Source organism: Loxodonta africana, chromosome 16, assembly GCF_030014295.1.
Source record: "Loxodonta africana isolate mLoxAfr1 chromosome 16, mLoxAfr1.hap2, whole genome shotgun sequence".
Classification (NCBI taxonomy): domain Eukaryota; kingdom Metazoa; phylum Chordata; class Mammalia; order Proboscidea; family Elephantidae; genus Loxodonta; species Loxodonta africana.
In genome coordinates this window covers 491736-513624 of record NC_087357.1, presented here as the reverse complement: position 1 = coordinate 513624, position 21889 = coordinate 491736, and positions in this window count along the sequence as shown.

The window sequence follows — 21889 nt, the reverse complement described above, 5'->3', positions numbered from 1 at the left end:
TCTTTACCAAGCGTGATGTCCTTCTGCAGGGACTCCATGATAAAAAAAAAAATTTTTATCATGACAGTATGTCCAAAATATCTGAGACGTTGAACGCTAAGGAGCATTCTGTTTGTACTTGTTCCAAGATACATTTGTTAGTTCTTTTGTCATCCATGGTATGTTCAATATTCTTCAGCAACACCACAAATCAAAAGGCAACTCTTCTTCAGTCTTCCTTATTCATTGTCCAGCTTTTGCATGCATATGAGGCGATTAAAAACACCATGGCTTGGGTCAGGCGCACCTTAGTCTTCAAGATGACAGCTTTGTTTTTTAACACTTTAAAGAGGTCCTTTGCAGCAGGTTTGCCCAATGCAATGCATCTTTTGATTTCTTGACTGTTGCTTCCATGGATGTTGAATGTGGATCCAAGTAAAATGAAATCCTTAACAACTTCAGTCTTTTCTCTGTTTATCAAGATGTTGCTTATTGGTCCAGTGTTGGGGATTTTGGCCTAGAGCTCCTATAAGACATTAAGAATTTAAGAAATAAATACCCAGCAGGCCCATTCACAGCTAAGGAGACCCTAACATTCAAGATAAAATCTTACGGATCAAGTTTTACACTTCTTTCCATGTAGCAAACCCCTCCTAATGCCGTTTGCTGTGCAACTGGCAACTTATTCTCTAAGTTTCCTGGAAAACTAAATGGAGTAAAGAAAGTGGTGCCTAATATTTTACCTGCTCTACTAATATTCTAATTCTGACTTTTCCACAGTTAGTCTATGGAAGGATTGCTCACCAGTTAGGAAAATAATTTCCTGCTCGATCTCATTTAACAAATGTGTGGTCCAGGTGAGACAGAACTTTGAGTGTCTCCACAGAAAAAGATACCACCACTTCATAAGTCAAGAGTCTACCAGTCAGTTGCTCTCCTGAGCTTTGTGTAAGAACATGATCGTCACTCTAGATTCCTGCTTACATTTCCCTGACTTAAGAATCTGCCTATTCTGCTCATTTCATATAAATGGAATCAGATAATATGTGGCTTTTTGTAAAGTGTCTGTCTTAATTCACTTAACATGATGTTTTCAAGGTTTGTCCATGTTACAGCATGTATTCCTTTTTATGGTTTAATAATATTCCATTGTATGGGTATAACATACATTTTTTTTAATGCATTCATCAGTTGATGGACATTTAGGTTGCTTCCACTTTTTAGCTATATGAATACTGCTGCTATGAACATTTGTGCAGAAGTTTATGTTTGAACTACAGCTCAGTTAGATGGATTTTATAGTGTTTGAAGGACCTAGTGATGATCCTAAGGGTTGTAACAAACCATAGGGAAGGTTATGTACATTCTTTACTCTTTTCTGAGATAGTGTTTTCACTTTAGCAATAGAATTATAGCTGAATAGTATTTAAATTGCAATGTTGTTGTAAGTCTAGTACCTGTAAGTTTTAATTAGGAGAATTTTGTAGTAAAAAATATTATCACTAAAAGATGTTATGATCACTTTGTTCTGTTATGGTTACACAAAAAAACATAAGCAATAATGAATTAATGAGGATGAATTTAATCTAACAATAATGTATCATTTGTAAGAGAGAACAAGATTAAGTCAAAACTTCAATTAACTTAAGACGAAAAACATGATAAAAGGGCATCTTTTTCCTAAAATTGTGAGAATGAGTGTAAGAGAACTGTTTTCATGAATAAACAATACATCATATTATATTTTCAGAGTTGTTGTTTTGTATAAGTCTGTTTTTGATATATTTTTGTAATTTCAAAATTAAAGAAAAATTCCAAAAATAATACAAAGAATTCCATATGTCCTGTTTGTAAATTCACTAATTGTTTTCATATGATTTCCTTTATCATTCTCCGTTATTTTCTCTCTCTCTCTCTATCATCTATCAACTATCTATCATCTATCTATATCTATATTTAATAAGAATAGATATATGTATATGTGCATATTTTTTCTCACTGAGCAATTTGATATTAAGTTGAAGACATCATGCTTCTTTATCGTTTATTAACTCAGTGTGTTTTTTTAGCAAGAGCATTCTCTAATATAGTCAAAGTATAATTTAAAATTCAAAGCCAACTTAATGGCAATGGGCTTTTAATTATCAAAACCAGAAAATATAACATTAATATAATACTATTGTATCTATATTATGTTGACACAATAAAATTCACAGTCTTTATTAAAATTTTATCAATTTTTTCAGTAATGTCCTTTGTATTCTCTTTTTTGGGGGGAGGCATCAATGATTACATATCGATTGTGTAGTCCAGCACATTTCATTTACCTATTATGCCTATTTAATTATCTAATCTGGACTAGTTTCTCAGCCAGTCTTTGACCTTCTTGTCTTGAGATTTTGGAAGAACACATGTTATTGGAGCTAATGGGATTTTTCTTCAAGGTTAAAACAAGGTTCTGTTTTTTTTTTTTTCCAGGAATAATACAAACATAATGAAGAATCCTTCTTAATGCACAATATTAAGCATAATGTTTTTCCCATTATTGGTGATGGTAATACTGGTCATTTGTTTAAGTTGATACCTTCCAGACATCTCTAGACTGAAAAGTTACTATTTTCTCCTTGTAATAATAAACAACTTACGGAGAAAAACTTTAAGATGATGTATTTATTGAAGGTTTCTAATGTCATCATTATTTATACACTTATTAGTTGGCATATTTTACCTTATCCTGCATATATTTATTCATTTACATTTTATAACAATATTGACTCAACACTCTTATTTTACTTAATATATTACAATCCATTACTGTCATGCTTTATTTTGATGATCAGATTATCCAGTTATGGAGAGAGGGAGCATCTTCAGATTGGCTTCTGGATTTTATTCATATGTCCCTTTCATTTTTTGTGTCCTTTCTTACTACAAGATGACCTTGGACTTCTTGTATGTTTCTTTATCTAGTTTTGAATACAGCCATTTCTTCAAGGATCCCTTGTTCAAATATGTATACATGTATATCTATATATATATTCATACTGATATCACTAATTCTGATACAACACCTTATAGGGTATTTAGTAGATGTTTTTTTATGCTCCATATTTATTTCTCCCACAGTGAGAGACTTGAGTGTCATTTTCTTCAATCTCTCATTTGCACAATAAGAATAAACACAGACCGGTGTTTATTATCATTATAGAAATGATAAGCCACATCACTTTGAAAGCAAACCTACTAACTAGGATTCTTTTTTAAAAAATAAAGTTTATGTTTGCTGAAATACACAAAGATGTGTTCAATTTGATGATGTTTAATGTAAGCAACATCCTCATTATCCGTCAAAATTAATATATCACCTGAAGGTTTATACACTGAGTTGTGGATTACTTTTGGTGTCTATAAAGAAGAAAAAAAAATGTCAGTTGAAAGTACCTATATAAACATCATGATGATACATAAAGAAAATGAAGTTGTCAACAATTTCATTCTGCTTGCATCAACAATCAATGTCCATAGACTCTGTGACCAAGAAATAAGTAAATTGATGAATTGCATTGGTAATATCTGCTGCAAAAGACCTCTTTAAAGTTTTAAAAGGCAATGATGTCACTTTGATAACTAAGGTGCCTCTGACCAAACCCATGGTCTTTTCAATTGCCACATATGCATGTGAGAGCCGGAAATCAAAAAGGAAGACAGAAGAAAAATTAATACATTCAAATTGTGGTATTTGTGAAGAATACTGAATATACCATGAACTGCCAAAAAAACAAATGAGTTTTAGAAGAAATACAATCAGAATGTTCACTTCTAAGAAAGTGAGGATGGAGAGATATTGGCTCTTTTACTTTGGACATAATCAGGAAATACCAATCACTAGAAAAGGACATCATGGTTGGTAAAGTAGAGGGTCAGTGAAAATGAGGGGAACCCTCAATTCGATGGATTGACACAATAGGTACAGCAACAGACTCAAACATGCCAACAATCATGAAGATGGTATAGGATCAGGCAACATTTTTATTTTATGCATAAGGTCTTCATCAGTAGGAGCCCAGTCAACAGCAGCTAATAACAACATATTCCAGTATATTTCCATTTAAAAAATAATCAGACATGCAGATGCTACACAACAGATAAAGAGAAATGCCAGATGGTAAGTGTTGGCTGTTATTCTGATTAACGCTATTGTTAGGCGCTGTTAAGTCAGTTCTGACTCACAGTGACCCTATATATAAAAAAATATACAGACCTAAATACTGCCCAGTCTGCGCCATCCTCACAATCATTATTATACTTGAACCCATTGTTGCAGTCACTGTGTCAGACCATCTCATTTAGGGTCTTCCTCTTTTTTGCTGACCTTCTACTTTGTCAAGCGTGATGTCCTTCTCCGGGACTGATCTCTCCTGATAACACGTCTAAAGTACATCAGACACAGTCTCACTCACCATCCTTGCTCCTAAAGACATTCTGGCCTTGCCTCTTCCAAGACAGATTTGCTTGTTCTTTTGGCAGTCCTTGGTATATTCAATATTCTTCACCAACACCATCAATCCTTCTTCGATCTTCTTTATTTTGTCCAGCTTTCACATGCATATGAGACAACTGAAAACACCATGGCTTGAATCAGGTCTTCAAGGTGACATCTTTGCTTTTCAATGCTTTAAAGAGTTTTTTTGCAGAACATTTGCCCAATGCAATGAGACTTTTGATTTCTTGACTGCTGATTCCATGGTGGTTGATTGTGGATCCAAGTAAAATGAAATTCTTGACAACTTCAATCTTTTTGGTGTTTATCATGGTGTTGCTTATTGATCCAGTTGTAAGGATTTTTGTTTTCTTTATGTTGATGTGTAATCCACACTGAAGGCTGTTGTCTTTGATCTCCATCAGTAAGTGCTTCAAGCCCTCTTCACTTTCAGCAAGCAAGGTTATGTCATCTGCCATAATGCAGGTTTTAATGAGTCTTCCTCCAATCCTGATGTCCCGTTCTTCTTCATATAGTCCAGCTTCTCAGATTATTTGCTCAGCATACAGATTGAATAAGTATGGTGAAACAATACAACTCTGGCGCACTCCTTTTCTGACTTTAAGCCACGCAGTATCCCCTTGTTCTGTCCTAAAGACTGCCTCTTGATGTCTGTACAGGTTCCTCATGAGCACAATGAGGTGTTCTGGAATTACCATTCTTTGCAATGTTATCCATAATTTGTTATTGTCCACACAGTCAAATGCCTTTGCATAGTCAATGAAACACAGGTAAACATCTCTCTGGTATTCTCTGCTCTCAGCCAGCATCCACCTGACATCAGCAATGATATCCCTGGTTCCACGTCCTTTTCTGATCTGGCTTGAATTTCTGGCAGTTCCCTGTGGATACACTGCTGCAGCCACTTTTGAATGATCTTCAGCAAAATTTTACTTATGTGTGATATTAATGATAAAACAAAACAAAAAAAATAATTTTTTACATTTTCACATTTGGTTGGATCATGTTCCTTGGGAATAGACATAAATGTGGATCTCTTCCAGTTGGTTTGCCAGGCAGCTGTCTTCAAATTTCTTGGCATAGATGAGTGATTGCTTTCAGTGCTGCACCCTTTTTTCAAAACATCTCAATTGCTATCTAGTAAATTCTTGGAGACTTGTTTTTTGCCAATGCCTTTGGTGTAGTTTAGACTTTTTCCTTCAGTATCATCGGTTCCTCATCATATTCTGGTAGTATTCTGATTAATAGGGCTGCATTAAAAATTACCTCAATACTTTGTGGCTTAAAGCAACCATTTACTGGGCTCAGAGATTCTGTTGTCAGGAAATTGTTCAGAGTTCAGCAAGGCTTGTCTCTACTTAAGGATGTCTGGAGCGTCACATGGAAGATTTGAACACTAGAGGATTGGGTTATCTGAGGATACTTTCACTCACACATCTGGTGGTTGATGTTGGTTGTAAGTTTGAGGGCTAGCTTTCTTCCTATATGGGACTCTCCATGTGGTCTCTCCATAGGGCTATTTGGGCTTTTTCACAACATGGCGGCTGGCTTCCAAGTGTAAAAATCTCCAAATAGAGGGGCCTAGAAAGGAGTTGTAGCCTTTTTTATGGCCTATGCTTGAAGTCACATGGCATGTCTTCTATGATACTGTACTGATTAGAGTTGTTACTAGTTTCTGCCCAAATTTAGGGAAAAGAAACTTAGACCCCACCTCTCCTTCAGAGAGCTGTCAAAGTCACTTTTAAGAGCATGTTGGACAGGAGGTAATGTGGTGCTATCATTTAGAAAAACAGCTCTGCCACAGAAGTGAAGGTGAAGGACAGAGCATGCTGCTTTATTTCTTATTCAATGAGGCTGTACAGATAATGAAACAACATGGAGAGTTTCTCCAGCACATTACCCTACAAGTTTATCTCCTCAAGTTATTCTAGGCAAACTTGCATCTATCTTTTTAACTTTGTGTGACCTCTCCTGAAAGCCTTCAACTTATAATTTATCCTGAAGACCAGAGAGTCCACCAGTAGCCTAATAATAGATTTTCATTGATCTATTCATGTTGAAACCCTGGTACCAGAGTGGTTAAGTGCTATGGCTGCTAACAAAAGGTTGGTGGTTCAAATCCACCAGGTGCTCCTTGGAAACTCTATGGGGCAGTTCTGCCCTGTCCTACAGGGTTGCTATGAGTTGGAATCGACTTGATGGCAACAGGTTTGGTTGGGTTTTTTATTCATGTTTACTTTTCCCATTGGCAATTAAGTTTAATAGGTAAATATTTTCAGGAACATTAACTCGGAAATGTATGGTAACTGTTGGCATAGCCAACTGATATAACTTGAGAAGAATCTTGTGCTACTGGTTTAATCAGCACCAAACTAAAAAAAAAAAAAAAAATGTATACTGCGCATTCAATAAGATAATTATAAAATTATGGAATTTATGTGTTCTAAGAACTGACACTTTAGATTTAAAAAATAGATAATTTCATACACATATTTCGGAAGAAATGAAACATAATTTTATCTTTAAACAAGTCATTAAAAGCTTAAGACATTGATATTCTTGTACAAAATTAAAGCCAATCATTATAGTATAAGTCATAAAACTCATCATGTATTCTTATTTATTTAATATATTCATTAGCATGTTCAAAGAGATTAAACTTGCTTCATGTGTTCTTGAAAATATTGTGTGCTGAATAAGTTGCCTGTGTTTAAAATCATATTTTATTTTTTTCTGCAACTTTGAAAATATATCCACTATAAATACTAAATATCATACAAAGGAAATTTACGGTTCATTTCAAAGAAGTTATGCTTTCTGGTTGACAGTTAACATTTCTAAAAAAAACAAAAATAATTCTCTACATTATTCTTTTGAAGATTATGCTCTCTTGGTACATTTTAAACACAGTTTATGATGACAAAATTAAATTTATTAACAGTTTCCAAGAACATGGTTTCTAAATAAAACAGACTCATTATTTATTAAACAGGTTCATACTCTCCAAGGATTTATATTCCATAATACAATCAAACCTCTCATTCATTTGATACTAAAATAGTTCAATTTTATATTTCCATTATAGACAAGATTTCATATTGAAGAAGAGAAAGTTAAAGTTGTGACGCATAGAATGGAAAAAAGTTTATATGATTAAAAAAATTATGATTAAAAAAATTATGATTAGGTAAGCTTAAATAACCAAAGTCTTAAATATTAAATATAATTTCATAAACTAGAAGTATCAATTTTTTTCAATGTTTCCTTAATGTTGTCATGTTAATTTTTTCAGTAGATAGCCTTATTTGTCTGAAGCAGAAAATATCTTTTTGAATACAGCCCTGAAAGCTTGTTTTAAATGACTGGGTTCAACAATGGGGCAAGTGAAGTATTGAGCACAGCTACTCTTTGCTTAAAGTAACCTTTCATTTGCTGATGGCTTTATGTAGGCGAATATACAACTGCCATAAGTGATGGAGACAACAATCATGTAAGAAGAGCAGGTAGAAAAGCCTTTTTTCTTTTGTTGAGTTGAAGGGAATTTTAGAATTGTCTTGATGTTATAGGAGTAAGAGATGATTACTAATAACAATGTGACAATGATTGTCATCAGAGGCATTAAAAAAGCAATCAATTCTAGTAAATGTGTGTCTGAGCAAGAAAGTTGCAAGACAGGAAAAATGTCACAAATGAAATGATCAATGATACTGGAAGCACAAAAATCCAAGTTAAGACAGAAAATCAGTGGAGGGAAAATGATCAAGAATGCGGTTACCCAAGAGTTGAAGCTGGTGACAATATCTGCTGCTCATGATGGATGTATAATGCAAGGGTTTGCAGATGGCAATGTAGCAGTCATAGGACATAGCAGCCATAAGGAAAAAATTCTGTTACCCCAAAAGAGATATTAAAAAAACAACTGAGACATACAATCATTATAGGAAATGGTCTTTTCCCTGGCTACGGTTGTGCTTAGGAATCTGGGGAAGCAAGCAGTTGTGAATGAGATTTCCTGGAAAGAGAAATGACAAAGGAAGAAATACATTCGGATCTTGAGATGGGAATCCAGCAGAGTGAGGGCAACAATGGTTATGTTTCCTATCATGCTCAACATGTAACTGAGAAGCAGAAACAAGAAAATGATAATCTGTAACTGGGAATTATCTGTCAGTCCCAGTAGAATAAACTCTATGTTCTTTGCATGATTCTTCAATTCTCTTTTATGAGCTCAATCAAATTCTAGAAATAAAAAGGTACAAAAATCAGAAATTATATGAGTAGATATATCTCCAGAAAAAAGATATATAAAAAGACCCATATCCAGAAACATGACCATTTACGATGTAATACTCCATGGAAGTTGAATATACGATCCAAAGCTGTGGAACAGAAACTAAGAGTTTAAATGGACTATAGAAGTGAAGTCAGTTTTGGACATTGACCTGCAAAACCAGTGAGAGATGATTTTTTCCTCTCTTACAAACTTCCAGTCAATTGTATATAATTCCAAATTTAGCTAGATCATAAATAAAATGCTGGGTTCAGGATTCAAAGGTAATTCATTCATTTTTAAGCTATTAAGCTTATCAAAATAAAACTTTGATAAATTAAGACCTACAATTAAATTCTGAAGCTAAGATTTTATATTAAAGTGATATTTTTAAGACTTCATCTGTAGCCTCCTACAATTGTACAATGTAGTACGTTATGAAGGCAGAAATGGCAAAAAGGCAGTGTAATACCACAAGAAAATAAGCACTGACTGATTCCAGGGAAAAAAATAAACTGATTATTAAACAGATACAGTTACATTGGAGCCCTGGTGGTACAGTGGTTAAGAGCTCAGCTGCTAACAAAAAGGTCAGCAGCTCAAATCTACTAGCTGCTCATTGGAAAACCTATAAGGCAGTTCTACTCTTTTCTGTAGGGTCACTATGAGTCCGCATCAACTCGACGGCAATAGCATTGTTTTTGGTTTTTATGCTACATCTACAGAAAAAAAAGAAAAAACCTGTTCATGGCTTAGATGCTCTGCCAAGACCACAAGAATAAAAGGAGAATATAGAAAATACATTGCATCTCTTCACATTCCCTGCCCAGTTATGGGTACCAAGAATCTGTACTTAATACTCACATGCAGCTCCATAGGGGTGAAAAATCCTTGTTTTCTTATCACATTTTCACACCTTCATGTCTCCAGGAATCACTAGTACACCTAATCCGTAACTGTTATTCCTGGGAAGTATTAGTGTAGGAAGCCTGTGACAATCTGGATGGGAAAAGTGTATTCTAATTGTGTTTTATGCTTGTAATAGTAGGTTTTCATGCACTATAGTCTGCAATTTCCAGTAATAAAAACAGAGCGAATAAAATAAAAATGTTATATCAATAGAACAAAAGCATAGCCAAATTTGGAATCTGTTAGTAATTAGATTTTGAGCTTAAAGCTGCTAATCCACTAAAATCTACTTATGGATCTTCACTGTGCTGAAATCTGTGAATTTTCCCACTACTATGTGCATTCTTGAGAGTTAGGTCAGTGACTAATCATCAAAATAATTGCAACCATATGGTTTCCAAGGAGTGCCTGGCGGATTCGAACTACTGACCTTTTGGTTAGCAGCTATACCTCTTAAGCACGATGCCACCAGGGTTTTCTGCTTAGTATATAGTAGGCTTAAAATAAACACTTGTCAAATAAACAAACAGAAGCTAAGTTTGTTGTTGAACCAGACATTGCCATCGTGTGCAGTTCTCTATTTTATGCCATATTATAGCTTGGACATTTCTTAAATTCGTGTCTATGTTTTGCAAGATAAATTATTTTCCCCTTTACCAATAATGTTTGGCCTAAACTCTCTGTATCAAATAAATTGCAAACAAACGATATGTGAAGGAAAGAAAATATTATTGGTATATAAAATTTAAAAACAAACTTCATAAAACATTTTTTAAAATTACTTCCCTTTTAATTACTTTACAATCCATCCTCTCAATTCCCTCTGTTAGTTCAGTGATATTATTCTTCCTTTTCAGAGGTCACTGTTCATTAAATCACTAGTTTTTCATAACAACTTAAAATCTCAAAGGGCATCCTCATCAAATAGAAAAGATTTTATTTCAATCTCAAGATTGAAGTTCCTTCAATAGCTTACTGGCTTTGGGGACCAAGGGTTATTGTTACTACTGTTTTATAATTATTATTATTATTATACAGTGAGTAACGTATCATTGCACAGTATTTTTAAATGTACACAACTTTTTTAAAAAGTATCTGTTTTTCCTCTTAATTTTAGCATTTTTCTGAGTAATGGTACCATGACTTACTCATTCTGGAGATTGATTAAAGCTCTGAAGAAGTGTACAAAGAGCTGTGAAGAAATGTATGAAGAGATAGTTTACTTGAGCATCATAAAGAATTAACACTTCTATACCCAGTCTGCAAGAACTATTGAAAAAAAAAAAAACCTAGCAAAAAGAAACTCTAGCAGGACATGATTCAATACCATAAGATTAGTGGTAGTACATCAAACTTTTATGCAAAAATGTTTATGGAAATCCAATGAATTATATTTATTTACCAACATCAAATAAGCTGATAAAAATGTTCACCACTCATAATCCTTAGAGGGAAATAAACTTCAGTGTTCCACAAGGTCATATGATTTGTAGAGTCTTAAGTCATCCCAAGGATGAACTCAGGGTAGTGAAGGACATCTTCAAAATTTAACTCAGCATTTCAGCTTTGTATTGCTGAGTGCAGATCCCTATTTTTCCCTGGCTGAACATGGGTCATGTTACCAAGCTTTACATTTCTTTCCACCCATTTCTTCAAAATGGAGTCTTAATTACCTTCAAAGGACCCCTGAGACAGACTCTGTGAATCATTCAAAATACAAATTAACAGTAATCTGTAACACTGGTTAAGTAAAATGACTGGAAAGGATTTTCAGGGCCTTCATTCTCAAAGCACTCCTAGATTCTGCTCTTCCAAAATCCCTACCATCAATTAGATACTAACAATCTCCCTTTGAATACTGAAGACAATTTCTTTCACGCACAAAATAAGAAAGGAACTTTATTTTAAAGGTCAAGTTAGATTTGAAGATCGAAGGATATACCTTTGACAAAATAAGATGAACTTTTGACTGGTTCCACTTCTTTTTTTTTTTTTTTTTCTTTTTAGTGCTTTATGTTACACTGGGAGGGAATGCCAGTTGGTGATTTAATGACTTTGAAAGCTTGCTTTTTTTTTATCTTCCTCCATGTTCACTCAGTTCTCTCTTCTTTAGTTAAGTCTCATTAAAGGCCATTAGAAAAACAAGGACAGAACGAATCTCCGAAGCAATTTGCTTTACTGACCATGTCACCCTGTTTCTTTTTACTTTACTGAATTTAAAGATTTGTTTAGTGTTTACACTAATACATTAGAAAAAGGAAAAGAGTCTAATATAGAGTTGTGAGCAACATTCAACATAGCTTCATAATTACACTAAAATATACATTTGGCACTGCTCATTCATTCTTGGCTTTGAATAACACGGGGCTCATCAGAGACCTTCCCTCTTCCAGAATGAAACAAAAGTCTCCACAGGGGATGGCATTGACTTGCAGGCAGAATTGTTTTATTAGGAAAAAAAAATTTTTTTTTTTACCATTTTTCATAGAAATTTTATTGTTTCCCTGGAAAAAGTTGAATAATTTGTATTTCTTCATTTCTATAAAGATGGGCAGGTTCATTTCTCAGATTTTATACCAGTGTGTATAGAAGCAAATTAAAGGTAAATAGACAACTCAAAGTCACATTTATTAATAACTTCAGAACCAATAACATTCATACATGTAAGAGTTTATGGAGAATATCAACTTGTAACCTCACACTTTCAGTTCATTAATTTGCCACTTGTAATATAACAGACCATTTAACACAGAAACAAGATACCCATTGCCATCAAGTCAATTCCGACTCATAGCAGCCTTACAGGACAGAGTAGAACTGCCCCATAGGGCTTCCAAGGAGTGGCTGTGGATTCGAACTGCCAACCTTTTGGTTAGCAGCCATAGCTCTTAACCACTTCCCTGCCAGGTCAACAAGAAAAGGAAATAATTATTAATAAAGTTATAGTATCAAAACTTAATATTAATTTTCAACTTTTGGTATTATAAGGTCAATTTATTATCCTAGAAAACATATGGGCTTTGCAGATAGAGAGACGTGCATTAAAAATTCAAACAGGCAACATCATGGATTTGTGACTTTGAGTGAGTTACTGAATTTCTTTTGAAAATGAAGTAGAAATGTCAAGGGTGTTTTTGAGAATTAATTGAAATAACATAAATCAAAGTGCTTCATAAATTATATTATACTAAATTGGTGCTTAAAAGTAACGGTTTAAGTAAATTTGTTTTCATTTTAATTGGAATAAATGCTCAGCTTTGGAAAAGATATTCATATTTGTGAATTTTCAAAGGCACTATTTCAGTGAAAGACTAAAGATTTTATAATTTATCTCATTTATTCTTTGTAACAATTGCTATGAAATTTTTATCTTTATTCTTAAATGAAAAAACTAAGGCTGGGAGAAATTATGTGACAAATAAATTCATATAGCTAAAATAGCTAGCAAGTGTTAAATGTAATATCGGACTACCTGAAATGCAATTCTGTTCCCTTAAACGGCATAGCCTATGTACAATTAGAAACACAGACATAGAGACAGCAGTTGTCTGCCTTTAATTAATAGGGAATAAATAAATTGATACAATAAAATAATACTCAACTTTTTAAAAACACTTTTTAATATATTTGGTTTTAAATTATAACCCCTACCTATCCTATTTAATTTCATTAAAAGTTGAGTTGATACAAAACGAATCAATGCTAAGAATAGGGAATTTTCATTGCCTTTTATATGCCCCACTTACCTCTGCTATTCATATAGTTTCACACACGCTCAGAATGCCTAGGATAGTAAAAATGCCATCGTTGTAATCCAGGGAAGCCAGCATTCCTGAAACCATCCCCTCCCTTTCCCACCGAACATAGGATCTTATAATGCCCTATTACAAATATATTATAATATATATAATAATTATATTACCCTAGGGGAATATATAATTGCAGACAGTGAGAAAGAAGCAAAAATACAAAAGAGGAAAAATGTCAGAAGGTGTTTTGAAACTCTATGACATGGTTTCTACATAGATTTTTACTTGCACAGATACTTAACGTTTTATCTATTTGAACTGCCGCTGGCTCAAAGGGATTAATTCAGGGAATCAAAATTTCCAGAAGAGGAATGTATACAAAACACTAAGGAATATAAAACATAACACACATTAGTATTGAAATTGGAAAAGAGAGCCTGTGAGACGGAATAAAAACTAACAACAACAGTTCAGTCTGAAGTTTTTCCCCTTGATTCCTCTGACCCCCAGACAAAGACAAGAAACCAAGTATCTCCAAATTCAGATTTCTTCTCAACACTCTGTGACATTTTTTAAAGCTAAGAGTCTACGACATTGTAAGAAATACATATATGAATCTTATTTTTAATCTGGCTTCTAATACAAATTTTTGCTGCCATATACTGCTAATACTTTATGCTTTTTTTGTGATCACTCTGCTACTGCTCACCAGCAATAGCAAAATGAAGAGTGTACCTTATTTTGATTGAATAATGTTATAACTTATATTCCAAAATAATAATTGAAGTTAGTATCTTCCCTGCCTACGTTCAATAATATACTTACACTCAAATTAGATAATTTGAATAATACGGAAAATAGTTCAGATTCTTCGGAATCTATACAAAATCTGTGGGTCGTTTCAGAGTTCCAACTATGTATAAAACTAGAACAAACTCAAGCTTTTTTTTTCTGTTATTTGTTTTGTTTTTTTACTTCAGGCTATCACACTAGATACTATAGCTCACTAGCCTCAAGCAAGTTACTCAAATTCAGAATGAATTTACACATTTTTAAAAGGAAGATAATCATGTTTATAAAATATAGTATAGAACTTACCTAGTTGAGTAAATGCACACAGTAGGTATTCTCTACAGAAGAGCTATTATTATTTATTACACATCAATCAGACTTCCAGGTTATATAATGGTAATAGTGGCTCCATATATACTCATCTTTGTTATACATTTTCAAAAACAAATACAGATAACGAGGAGATTATAAAAAGCCAGAGATAACACGTCTTCAACATAACTAGGAAACAGAGTATTTATGAATTTTAAATTACTTGTAAGTAGGAAAATAATACCCAAGTCCATCAGATAAGTGGAAATAATTGTACAGACACTGCAGACAGTGTAAAAAACATGGTGACAAATTTCATGTTTCATGTAATTGCTAAGAAGAAACTACTTTATTGTGCTAGTAACAGAGAAAATTTAAGAGTTAATTAAAACTGCTTTTAAGCGATTACAATGGAAAACATTTTTAATGTTCAGGATAAAATTAGCCAAATGGATTGTATATTATAGTCGCTGGTTTTCTATTCAGAATGATAAATCGACGATTACACGGAATTTACTGAAAGTTTAAAAGGAAGGCACAACATAGACACTTCCCGCGTTAAAAAGTAAGTTTAAGCATTTGAGTTCGCCATTAGGGGTAGTGGAGAGATGGATTTAGGAGAGTGAAGATTAGAAGAAGGCTAGAATTTCATTTATTCTTTATTGAACCTTCATAATAACATTCATTCATGCCAATAAATACTTTCATTTATTTTCTGGAAATCCTATTTTATGGATCACGTCTTTGAAGGCTTGTTTTACTCGCTGGTTCCTCAGGGTGTAAATGAAGTGGCTCAGCATGGGGGCAATGGAAGTGTTGGTCAACGATGCTCTTTCTTTGCTGAAGGCTTGACATACATGAATATGCAGCTGCCATAAGAGATGGAAATGACAATCATATTAGAAGAACAAGTGGAGGAAGCCTTTTCCTCCTACTGGCAGAAGGGATTCTCAGAGTGGTGATAACGATGCGCGAGTAGGATAGAATCACTAATGCCAATGTGAATAGCAAAGTAACAAAAGCAAAGTAAAAGCCAATCATCTCTAAAGGCCAGGTATCCTAGCATGAGAGTTGTAAGATGGGGAAGTGGTCACAAGAGAAATGGTCAATGACGTTGGAAGAACAGAAATCTAACTGAGGATAAGCATGAGTGGTGGGAAAATGGTCAGGAATCCTCCCAGCCATGAACGGAGAACAAGCAGGGTGCAGATTTTCTTGTTCATGACGGTGGTGTAACGAAGGGGCTTGCAGACGGCAACGTAACAATCATAAGACAGACAAGGTAGTTAGAAGAAAAAATTCAGACACACCCATAAAGATGAAGAAAAATAATTGAGCTAAACAATTGTTGTAAGAAATGGTTTTGACTTTAGTAATGACTGCCCCCAGAAATCTGGGGATAGACACAGTGGTGAACGTAATTCCTAAGAAGGAGAAGTTCCAGAGGAAGTAGTACATAGGAGTCTTTAGACAATAGTCTATTAAGGTGAGGATGATGATGGTCAGCTTGCCTGTGACAGTTAATACATAAGCTATAAATAAAAAGATAAAGACCACAGCCTGAAACTTTGGGTCGTCTGATACGCCCAAGACTACAAACTCTGTAATCATTGTGTGATTTCTCATACTCATGTATTTTCCTCTTTAAGCAAAATCTGTTGGTGAAAAACAAAACATAAAGAATGAGCAAACATTAAAGATTTAAATATTAGTATTAATAACCCCAATGACACTAAACAATGGACCCTTTTTTCTCTTTCAGCTCTTTTCCAATATCTTGTCACCCTTATTAAAACAAAAAATTTTCTTAGAGCCTCTTTGAAAAGAAAATGTGTTCACAGACCTATGTTAAAACCCAAATCAGTGTCAGTGTGTATAACCTCTACATAGAGTCAAATTTTCTATATTTTCAGTATATCCTTGAATCATAAATTTCCACACCAATATTAATGAATTATATCTATAGTTTATATACTGAAACATTGTTTTCCAGCTTTGAAGACTGTATGATTTTAGGAATGAATCTAATTTTGAGTATTTATCCTGGTGCCAAAACTTTAAAAATTTTCTTGTCTCATGTTGTAGGGTTCTTAACCAATGTCATAGAACAATGTGTGTACTGACTATTTAATGAGAAATTACTTTGTCCTGTAAACCTCCATCCAAAGTACAATAAATTAAAAAAAAAAAGACAAAAACAAAACACAAAAGTTTTTATTGTTTACTAGGGCTTTGGTGGTAATTGGAACCCAATCGCAACCCCTGAACTTAATAGTATCTGAAATTATTTTTATTCTTAATACCTTTTATTTTAAATACAATCAACAAAAATAAAGGTGTTTTCCAGTCACATAAGCATATCGCTAGAATGACCTTGATTGTAAACAAGAGTAAAGTTTGCTTTTCATTAATGGGAAAGAAAACAGAAACCAGAGAGATGAATCAATACTCACACAGATAGAGCCTATCGTTAATATATTTCTACAACATGATTAGTGGTATCATAGTTTGTGCTTTTTATTAAAATTAACAATTATTAAATGGACTTTTTTTTTTCTATTATTCTCTTTTTCTCTTTAGTCTTAAACCTGATTGAGGACAAGAATGAATTCATAAAGAAAATACTATCTCTCTATGTTTAATGCCAAATATCTCATTGTCTCCTTTTTAGAAGACTGATTATAGGATATATATATATGTATGTACGTATATGTATATACATATATTTTAGGATTTACTATAGGGAAAACAGAAATTGCTAAAATGTAAGCTCAGCGATTTTTATCTGTTTTTTTTTTTTCCACTGCTCTATCCTTTACAACCAGAATTATATCTGTGTATAAGTTCTCAGTAACGTTTCTAGTATTAATCTCTTTCTATAGCATGAACTGGTAAGACAGCACTGATGAAGGTAATATGTAGAAAGATGTTCCCTTCTGCCTAACTCAACAATTAATATTACTGATGGGTGGGTAGTGTCTAAGATGGTGTTATGCCTTCTTTTCTTTTTTATCATTTTTTCTTTTTCCGGCAATCAACACTCTCTTTCTTTAGGAATATGCACTTGTGGTCATTTACATATCAGCAAAATATGGCATATCAAAGGGCAGAGACTGTATTTCTATGTTTTCAACAATGGCTGAAACATATTACATATATAATTAATAACACTAAATATGTTAAAGAGATAATATGGGACTCCCTGCACTTTATTCCAACAAAATCAAACTATGGATGGGACATTTCACTGATAATAAGAAACATACTCACTTTTGTGATATGTCTGATGGTTCCAGTCAGAAATATTATCCTGATTTTTTGTTAATTTATTTAAAAAATGAAAAATAATACATGCATAATGTCCTTCAGGAGAACTTTTTGTCACATGATCCACCCTTGCTTCTATCACATAAGAACCTCTAGCATAAAGATAACACAGACCAAACTCCATGTCAGTTTGTCAGCAGCCTTTGTTATAAGTAACATAAATTTCTCTTATCTTTCCACAAAAACACATTGCTCTGGACCTGAACTCCAATAAGAGCTACTTATTTTAACACTAAGAGTTCTTTAGGTAAATGTCCAGGGAATAATGCTTTAAGAGACAGGAAGTTTAAGCATTTCAAAGCTCTCTGGATAAGATGAAGATTTAACACTATCCAAAAATAAAACAATAAATTCCCCAGAGATTATCATGAAGAAAGGAAAGGTGCAAGAAGAGATAAATTCCAAAAGTGTAAATGATGTCATAACATACAGCTTTCTGGAAAGCTAAGCAATATAACGAGATAAAAGTAAAAACATACCAATACAGCTTGTACCATCAACCTTGTCTCCCTATGACTGTGTATAATTTTCCTAATATGCATATGGCACTTGTTCTACACTCAAGAGATAATTTCTTCTCAGTCCCTTGGGTCTGGTGAAATCCAACACCAAACTACACCACAGCGGACCCAAATTTGGGAGTGCTACCTATGTTTTATTCATTCATATATATCCACCAGCATAAGGCAAAATGAATGAATACATAAATAAAATAAGGGATTTCAATATCTTTGAATATCAGAAGAGTACTTAAAAATTTAGTTTTGATTTTCCTTTTTTTAATTTTAAATCTAATACATGCTTAATGTTATAAGAATCAAGGTAACAGTAGTATAGAGTGGCATTTTGAATGGCCCTAATATTTCCAATGAATCCTCCATTTTTACTCCAATCTTCAAATTAGCCAGTATTAAGAGTTTATAGTGTGTTCTCGAGATATGTTTTTTCTCTATCTGGAGTAATATGGGAGCATTCCCATTCACACACTTGAAGATTTGTTCCTGTTGCTATTACACATGAATGCCATTATACGATGCCAAATACTCTATAATTATCTTTTTTCTTAGGATGTAATATGTAACGGATATCATTCCTTATCAAGTTTTTTTGTGACAGTTGCATAGAATACCAGAGGTGACTTGCATATAATTTAATCATTACTTTGCTGATTTAAGATTTAGGGGATTAGATTGTGACAAATTTCACATTATTACTTATGATGTTACAATGCACCTATATGCATATGTTTACGTATGTGTAAAACTGACAGCTGTGAGTTTCAAATTTTAATAGATACTTAGAAAAATTCTCCTACAGATAAAAATGAACCCTTTTCTTCACATTTGAGTCAAAACTGGATATTACTGGTCATTTAAAAATTTTATAAGCAGAAAGACAAAATAATGTCACAATTTATTTAATGGCAAAGACACTGTAGCTTAGAGATCACCGTGCCTGGGTTTTTAGATTAAACAGATCCACTTTCTTTGCAAACTCACAAATTTTAATGCAGCTTTCTGAACACTGGTCTCTTCACCCATAAAATGAGAAGACTGATAGTCCTAAGTCATAGGCTATTATAAAAATTACAATGAGACAATATATAAGAGAGTTTAGCATGCTAATTGGGATATGCTGCTATCGTTAGTTGCCTTCTACTTGATTCCAACTCACAGAGAGCAACCCTATTCGACGGAGTAGAACTGCCCCAGAGGGTGTTCAAGGCTGTAATCTCTACTGGAGCAGATTGCTACGTCTTTCTCCCCTGGAGCTGCTGGGTGGGTTCTAACCACCAACGTTTTGGGATAGCAGCTGAGTGTTTAACCATTGTATCACAAGGGCTTCTTACTTGAGATATAGTAAGTGCTTAATGCATAAATCATCTATTTTTATATTTTCATATTCTTTGATTCATATAGAGATTGAATATATTTTCAGTATTTTTATTTCTTGTTCCTGAATTGCCTATTTATAAGCTTTGTTCACTTTCCATTGCGTTTATTGTCTTCCTATTTATTGATCAAAAAAAAAAAAAAAAAAAAACCTGTTCCATCAAGTTAATTTCGACTCCTAGCGACCTTATACAACAGAGTAGAACTGCTCCATAGGGTTTCCAAGGAGCACCTGGTGGATTTGAACTGCCAACCTTTTAGTTAGCAGGAGAGCTCTTAACCACTACACCACCAGAGTTTCCATGGTAGTATACATTTGTATATTGTGGGTATAAATACATGGTGTGTCTTCTCTGTTGTGTATCCTTATTTTGTAAATTTCCTCTGTAGTTCTACTCGAAAAGATTGTACAACTGTCATAAATTCTTAGTGACATAGTCTATTTAGCAAGGACTTCAAAATTATATAAATGTTGTTGTTGTTAGGTGCTGTTGAGTCAGTTCTAACTCATAGAGACCCTATGTATAACAGAATGAAACACTGCCCAGTCCTGTGCCATCCTCAAAATCTATGTTATGCTTGAGCCCATTGTTGCAGCCACTGTGTCAATCCATCTCCTTCCTCTTTTTCTCTGACTCTCTACTTTACCGATGAGCATGACGTCCTTCTCCAGGGACTTATCCCTCCTGAGAACGTGTCCAAAGCGTGTAAGATGTAGTCTCTCCATCCTTGCTTTCAAGGAGCATTCTGGTTGTACTTGTTCCAAGACAGATTTGTTCACTCTTTTGGCAGTCCATGGTATATTCAATATTCTTTGCCAACACCACAATTCAAAGTTGTCAGTTCTTCTTCAGTCTTCCTTAATCATCATCCAGCTTTCCTATGCACATGGAACGATTGAAAACACCATGGTTTGGGTCAGGCTCACTTTAGTCTTCAACATTTTGCTTTTCATCACTTTAAAGAGGTCTTTTGCAGCAGATTTGCCCATTGCAATGTGTCCTTTGATTTCTTGACAGCTGCTTCCATGGGTGTTGATTGTGGATCCAAGTAAAATGAAATCCTTGACAACTTCAATCTTTTCTCCCTTTATCATGATGTTGCTTCTCGGTCCAGTTGTGAAGATATTTTGTTTTCTTCATGTTGAGCTGTAACCCACACTGTGGTCTCTGATCTTTATCAGTAAGTGCTTCAAGTTCTTCACTTTCAGCAACCAAGGTTGTGTCATCTGCATAATGAAGGTTGTTAATGAGCCTTCCTCCAATCCTGATGCCCCGTTCTTCCTATAGTTCAACTTCTTGGATTATTTGTTCAGCATACAGATTGAATAGGTATGGTGAAAGGATATAACCCTGACATACACCTTTCCTGACTTTAAACTATGCAACATCTCCTTGTTCTGTTCGAACAACTGCCTCTTGATCTATGTACAGGCTCCTCGTGAGCACAATTAAGTGTTCTGGAATTCCCATTCTTCACAATGTTATCCATAATTTGATATGATCCACACAGCCAAATGCCTTTGCATAGTCAATAAAACACAGATAAACATCTTTCAGGTATTTCTGGTTTCAGCCATGATCCATCTGGCATCAGCAATGATAACCCTTGTTCCGCATCCTTATCTGAATCCAACTTGAATTTTGGCAGTCCCCTGTCAATATACTGGTGCAGCCACTTTTGAATGATCTTCAGCAAAATTTTACTTGTGTGTGATATTAACGATATTGTTCGATAATTTCCACATTTGGTTGGATCACCTTTCTGGGGAATAGGCATAAATATGTATTTCTTCCAGTGGATTGGCCAGGTAGCTGTCTTCCAAATTTCTTGCCATAGATGTGTGAGCACTTTCAGCACTGCATCCATTGTGTGAAATATCTCAATTGATATTCTGTCAATTCCTGTAGCTTTATTTTTGCCAATGCCTTCATTGCAGCTTAGACTTCTTCCTTTAGTATCATCGGTAACTGATCATATGCTACCTCCTAAAGTGGTTGAAAGTCAAATAATTCTTTTTAGTATGATGACTCTGTATATTCCACCCATCTTCTTTTGATGCTTCCTGCATCGTTTAATATTTTCCCTGTGGAATCCTTCACTATTGTAACTTGATGCTTTAATTTTTTCTTCAGTTCTTTCAGCTTGAGAAATGCCA